Consider the following 7,440-nt stretch of genomic DNA (forward strand, 5'->3'; position numbering starts at 1 on the left):
GGAAAAGAAGAGAAAGAAGAAAGAGAAAAGCAGAAAGAAAGAAGAAAAGTCCAAAACCTTTATGGTAGTTCACATGGCCTTGCAGGATCTGATCATACCCCCTCCTATAGCCCCATCATGCTCTCTCTCCCCAACATTCCAGTCTCATTCGTCTTCACGTGATAGTTAGCATGGGCTAAAAGAATTTGGTAACTTGCCCAAGATCATGTGTTGACAAGTGGTAGAGATGGGCCCAGTCTGAACCTCACTACCCTGCCTTTAAAAACTGGTGAGGTGTAGATGTATACTGTAGTGTGTTTTAACCAAAATAACAATTTAGGTACTTAAAAAAGATCCTTGGGGTAAATGACAGAGGCACTTGGAAATGTACGGTGCCTTAATTTGCTGATTTCACAAGCATAGTGATCTCTCAGTGACACTGGCTGCAGTGATGCTAAATGTGGCCTTCCCTGCATGTATGTTTTTATTTTTAGGTCTGCTTCTATAGGATTTGAGGTACTTGAGGACAGGAGCAAATGCTACTTCAGCTCTTTATTCCCACAATCCCCTAACACATTCCTAGGAAGCATTGAGTAAGGTGTTTAGGAGATTAACATTAATTCTTCCTCTCAAATGCTTCCTCTTTATTCCACTCCCACTACTATTGCTTTGGTTCAGGCCTTTTTTTTTTTTTTTTTTTTTTTTTCTTTTGAGATGGAATCTTGCTCTGCCTCCCAGACTGGAGTTCAGTGGCGTGATCTTAGCTCAATGCAACCTCCACTTACTGGGTTCAAGCGATTCTCCTGCCTCAGCCTCCCAAGTAGCTGGGATTACAGGCGCCCACCACCACACCTGGTATTTTTAGTAGATATAAGGTTTCACCGGCCGGGCGCGGTGGCTCACGCCTGTAATCCCTGCACTTTGGGAGGCCGAGGCGGGCGGATCACGAGGTCAGGAGATCGAGACCATCCTGGCTAACACGGTGAAACCCCGTCTCTACTAAAATACAAAAAATTAGCCGGGCGCGGTGGCGGGCGCCTATAGTCCCAGCTACTCGGGAGGCTGAGGCAGGAGAATGGCGCGAACCTGGGAGGCGGAGCTTGCAGTGAGCCGAGATGGTGCCACTGCACTCCAGACTGGGCGACAGAGTGAAGACTCCGCCTCAAAAAAAAAAAAAAAAGGGTTTCACCATGTTGGCCAGGCTGGTCTCCAACTCCTGACCTCAGAGGATCCTCCCACCTCGGCCTCTCAAAGTGCTGAGATTACAGGCATGAGCCACCGTGCCTAGCCAATATCTGGTCATTTAAAAGTATGTGGTGGGGCCAGGCGAGGTGGCTAACGCCTGTAATCCTGCCACTTTGGGAGGCCGAGGCAGGCGGATCACGAGGTCAGGAGATTGAGACTATCCTGGCTAACACGGTGAAACCATGTCTCTACTAAAAATACCGAAAAAAAAAAAAGTAGCTGGGCATGGTGGCACACGCCTGTAGTCCCAGCTACTTGGGAGACTGAGGCAGGAGAATCATTTGAACCCTGGAGGCAGAGTTTGCAGTGAACCGAGATTGCGCCACTGCACTCCAGCCTGGCAACAAAGTGAGACTCCGTTTCAAAAAAAAAAAAAAGAGTGTGTCGTGGCCAGGCGTGTGGCTCACGCCTGTAATCCCAGCACTTTGGGAGGCCAAGGTGGGAGGATCACCTGAGGTCGGAGTTCACGACCAGCCTGACCAACATGGAGAAACCCCATCTCTACTAAAAATACAAAATTACCCGGGCGTGGTGGCGCATTCCTGTAATCCCAGCTACTCGGGAAGGCTGAGGCAGGAGAATTGCTTGAACCTGGGAGGCGGAGGTTCCGGTGAGCGGAGATCGCGCCATTGCACTCCAGCCTGGGCAACAATAGCGAAACTCCATCTTGAAAAAAAAAAGTGTGTGGCACCTCCCTCCCCCCACCCTCTCTCGCTCCTCTTTTCCCCATGTGACGTGCCTGCTCCCCCTTTGATTTCCGCCATGATGGGAAGCTTCCTGAGGCATCCCTGGAAGCTGAGCCTATGCCAGCACCGTGCTTGCTGTAAAGCTTGTGGAACCACGAGCTAACTAAACCTATTTTCTTAATTTTTTTTTTGAGACGGAGTCTCGCTCTGTCGCCCAGGCTGGAGTGCGGTGGTGCGATCTCAGCTCACTGAAAAACTCCACTTCCCGGGTTCACGCCATTCTCCTGCCTCAGCCTCCCAAGTAACTGGGACTACAGGCGCCCACTACCACACCCGGCTAGTTTTTTGTATTTTTTAGTAGAGACGGGGTTTCACCGTGTTAGCCAGGATGGCCTCGATCTCCTGACCTCGTGATCCGCCCTCCTTGGCCTCCCAACGTGCTGGGATTACAGGCAGGAGCCACTGCAACTGGCCAACCTATTTTCTTTATAAATTAACCAGCTCTGTCGCCCAGGCTGGAATGCAGTGGCGCCATCAGGGCTCACTGCAACCTCCACCTTCCCGATTCAAGTGATTCTTCTGTCTCAGCCTCCAGAGTAGCTGGCTGGGACTACAAGCGTGCGCCACCACACCCGGATAGTTTTTGTATTTTTAGTAGAGACAAGGTTTTGCCATGTTGGCCAGGCTAGTCTCAAAGTCTTGACATCAAGTGATCCACCCGCCTGGGCCTCCCAAAGTGCTAGGATTACAGGCGTGAGCCACCGCGCCAAGCCAGGTATTTCTTTTTCTTTTCTTTTTTTTTTTTTTTTTTTTTGAGACGGAGTCTCTCTGTCACCCAGGTTGGAGTGCAGAGGTGCCATCTCAGCTCACTGCAACCTCGGCCTCCTGAGTTCAAGCGATTCTCCTGCCTCAGCCTCCTGAGTAGCTGAGAGTACAGGCACATGCCACCACTCCTAGCTAATTTTTGTAGTTTTAGTAGAAACGGGGTTTCACCATGTTGACCAGGCTGGTCTCGAACTCCTGACTTCAGTTGATCCTCCTGCCTCGACCTCCCAAAGTGCTAGGATTACAGGCATGAGCCACCGCGCCTGGCCCAGGTATTTCTTTATAGCAATGTGAGAACGGCCTAAAACAACCCACATGTGATGCTGTTCTCATTCATTCATGCATTCATTCAACATACTGTTGTGCCCAGTTGTTGGAGATGCAATGGAGAAGAAAACTGGGCCTCAAACCCAGCTTCAGCTCAGAGCACTTGGTACTGGAGTTGGGGGGCAGTGGGGCGGGCATTGAGAGAAAGAGAGCGCTTGTACTCTCAGGTAATTAAAAGTATTTGGAGCCAGGCACAGTGGCTCATGCCTATAATCCCAACATTTTGGGAGGCCGAGGCAGGAGGATTGCTTAAGGTCAGTTTGAGACCAGCCTGGGCAACAAAGTGGGATACTGTCTGTACTAAAAAAAAAATAAAATAATTAGCTGGGTGTGATGGCACTTGCCTGTAGTCCTAGCTACTTGGGAGGCTGAGATAGGAGGATTGCTTGAGCCCAAGAATTCAAGGCTTCAGTGAGCTTTGATCATGCCACCGCCCTCCAGCCTGGGTGACACAGCAAGACTCTGTCTCTAAAATAAATAATAATATTTGGGCTGATTTACATGGGAAATGAGAACTGGTAAACTAAGAGGTTAGAGACCTAAGCAGCATCCAGATCAGAGGGCCTTATGATTATATTAACAGCTAACATTCATGAGCACTTACTATATGTCAAGTACTACTTAGGTGCTTTACATGCATTAAGTTTTATCCTCAGAACAGCTGTATACGGTAGGAGGTATTATCGTTATCTCACTTACCTCATTGTCTCATTTTGCCTCATCTAAGGCAAATAGAGGTTAAGTCGGTCATTCAAGGTCATAGAGCCAGTAAGTGGCAAACCTGGGACCCAGGCCCCAGAGTCCATAATCATGATCACCAGGCTGTGCCCCACCATGACATTAGCCTGAGGACAGCGAAGGGAGGCCTTGGAAGGCTAGGACAGTCCAGGCGTGGTGGCTTACACCTGTAATCCCAGCACTTTGGGAGGCCGAGACCGGCAGATCACTTGAAGTCAGGAGTTCAAGACCAGCCTGGCCAACATGGTGAAACCCTGTCTCTACTAAAAATACAAAATTGGCCGGGCGCTGTGGCTCACGCCTGTAATCCCAGCACTGTGGGAGGCCGAGGTGGGAGGATCACGAGGTCAGGAGATCGAGGCCATCCTGGTCAACACGGTGAAACCCCGTCTCTACTAAAAATACAAAAAATTAGCCGGGCACGGTGGCAGGCGCCTGTAATCTCAGTTACTCGGGATGCTGAGGCAGGAGAGTCGCTTGAACTCGGAGGGTGGAGGTTGCAGTGAGCCGAGATCGGGCCACTGTACTCCAGCCTGGGCGACAGAGTGAGACTCTGTAAAAAAAAAAAAAAAAAAAAAAAAATTGGCCGGGCGCGGTGGCTCAAGCCTGTAATCCCAGCACTTTGGGAGGCTGAGACGGGTGGATTACAAGGTCAGGAGATTGAGACCATCCTGGCTAACCCGGTGAAACCCCGTCTCTACTAAAAAATACAAAAAAACTAGCCAGGCGAGGTGGTGGGCGCCTGTAGTCCCAGCTACTCGGGAGGCTGAGGCAGGAGAATGGCGTAAACCTGGGAGGCGGAGCTTGCAGTGAGCTGAGATCCGGCCACTGCACTCCAGCCTGGGCGACACAGCGAGACTCCGTCTCAAAAATTTAAAAAAAAAAAAAAAAAAATTGCTGAAGGTATAGAAGTGAGGGAGAAATAGGGCTGGAAACTCATCAAGGCAGGAGAAAGAGTCACTCGGGATGACTAGGAGTGTAGCATTTCCACGCCACAGCACACAAGCTGGGCACCTGCAGGGATGCCCATGACTCTCTCAGTGCCCCACGGCCTCTCTGTAAAAGGAAATAGAACCTATCTCAAATAATTGTCCATTAGCAGAGTGCTGGCTGAAAAAAAAAAAATGGTGCATCACATACCAGAAAAATATGTAGTCATAAAAAAGAATGAGAATGTCCTTTGTGTATTGCTATAGAATGATATTTAGGATATATTGTTAAATCCAAAAGTACAAGGTTAAGAGCATTGTGTAATGGTGTAATAGGATGTTGCCATTTGTGTAAAACAGGGAGAAAAATAATTATCTAATGTTCTTTTATGCAGAAAATAGCTCTGGGGGGTTCATAAGAAGTGGATTACACTGGCTGTCTCCAGAGTAAGGAATGAACAGCTGAGGCAGGGTGAGGGGCAGTGGGAGGGGAGATAATTTTTTCCCAAATGCACTTTGGAATCTTTTTTTTTTTTTTTGAGACAGAGTCTCCCTCTGTCACCCAGGCTGGAGTACAGTGGTGCTATCTCGGCTCACTGCAAGCTCCGCCTTCTGGGTTCACACCATTCTCCTGCCTCAGTCTCCCGAGTAGCTGGGACTACAGGCACCCGCCACCATGCGTGGCTAATTTTTTGTATTTTTAGTAGAGACGGTGTTTCACCATGGTCTCAATCTCCTGACCTTGTGATCCTCCCGCCTCGGCCTCCCAAAGTGCTGAGATTACAGGCGTGAGCCACTGCGCCCAGCCTTTTTTTTTTTTTTTTTAAGAGACAAGGTCTAGGCCGGGCGCGGTGGCTCAAGCCTGTAATCCCAGCACTTTGGGAGGCCGAGACGGGCGGATCACGAGGTCAGGAGATCGAGACTATCCTGGCTAACACAGTGAAACCCCGTCTCTACTAAAAATGCAAAAAACTAGCCGGGCGAGGTGGCGGGCGCCTGTAGTCCCAGCTACTCGGGAGGCTGAGGCAGGAGAATGGCGTGAACCCGGGAGGCGGAGCTTGCAGTGAGCTGAGATCCGGCCACTGCACTCCAGCCTGGGTGACAGAGCGAGACTCCGTCTCAAAAAAAAAAAAAAAAAAAAGAGACAAGGTCTAGGCCTGGCACAGTGACTCACACTTGTAATCCCAGCACTTTGGGAGGCTGAGGCGGCTGGATCACCTGATGTCAGGACTTCGAGACCAGCCTGGCCAACATGGAGAAACCCCATCTCTTTTTTTTTTTTTTTTTTTGAGACGGAGTCTCGCTCTGTCACCCAGGCTGGAGTGCAGTGGCCGGATCTCAGCTCACTGCAAGCTCCGCCTCCCGGGTTCACGCCATTCTCCGGCCTCAGCCTCCCGAGTAGCTGGGACTACAGGCGCCCGCCACCTCGCCCGGCTAGTTTTTTGTATTTTTTAGTAGAGACGGGGTTTCACCGTGTTAGCCAGGATGGTCTCGATCTCCTGACCTCGTGATCCGCCCGTCTCGGCCTCCCAAAGTGCTGGGATTACAGGCTTGAGCCACCGCGCCCGGCCGAGAAACCCCATCTCTATTAAAATTACAAAAAATAAGCTGGGCATGGTGGCGGGCGCCTGTAATCCCAGCTACTCGGGAAGCTGAGGCAGGAGAATTGTTTGAACCCAGGAGGCAAAGGTTGCAACAAGCCGAGATCATGCCATTGCACTCCAGCCTGGGCAACAAGAGCGAAACTCTGTCTCAAAAAACAAAACAAACAAACCAAAAAACAGAGACAGAGAGAGAGAGACAAGGTCTCACTCTGTCATGCAGGCTGGAGTGCAGCAGTGCGATCATAGCTCACTGCAGCCTCCAACTCCTGGGCTCAAACAATCCTCCAGTCTTAGCTTCCTGTGTGCCTGTAGCTGTGTACTATAGGCATGTACCATCCCACCCGGCTAATTTTTTTTATTTTTTATTTTTGTAGAAACGGGGTCTCACTATGTTGCCCACGTTGGTCTCGAACTCCTGAGCTCAAGTGATCTTCCCTCCTCAGCCTCCCAAAGTGCTGGCATTAGAGGTGCGAGCCGTTGTGCCCGGCCGGGAATCTTCTTTGTGTGGGATCATGGGAATATATTACCTGTTCAAAATGAATACAATAAAATTTAAAAAGCAATTAAGATTTTTTTTCACATCTAAAAAAAAGAAAAGCTTCTCTTGACCCCCTTTCTTGGCCCCCTTTTCCTCCAGTGAATGCTCCATTTTTCTGCCCCCTTTACTAGTAAAACTGTGTTTGCTGCGTCCCATCCAAACCTCTCTTCTCCTCTCTCCAACCTGCTCCAGCCAGGGTTCTGCCCCTGTTGCTCCAGGGAAGACGCTTCCTCAAGGTCATTAATGGACTCCGTGTTGCCAAATCAGTGGTAATTCTGTCCTCAGTGGCAGTTTTTGTCCCAGAAGGTCACTCCCTCCTCCTTCAGACACCCTTTCCCCTGTGGCCCAGCCACATTCTCCACCCACTTCACAGACTCCTTTCTCGGCCTCACAATGCTGGCAGACTTTGGGCTCACTTTCTGCTCTGGGTACACTCCTGTGGGTACCGTGCCTCCACACAGCACCTGCCGTTCATGGCTCCACCCCGTCCTGCCAGCCTAGCCTCTCTCCCCGAGCACGGACTTCACAGCTGCATCTGGTCACTCAAGTTTAACGTGGTCACAATGGGA

Source organism: Macaca nemestrina, chromosome 15 (assembly GCF_043159975.1).
Source record: "Macaca nemestrina isolate mMacNem1 chromosome 15, mMacNem.hap1, whole genome shotgun sequence".
NCBI classification, from domain to species: Eukaryota; Metazoa; Chordata; class Mammalia; order Primates; family Cercopithecidae; genus Macaca; species Macaca nemestrina.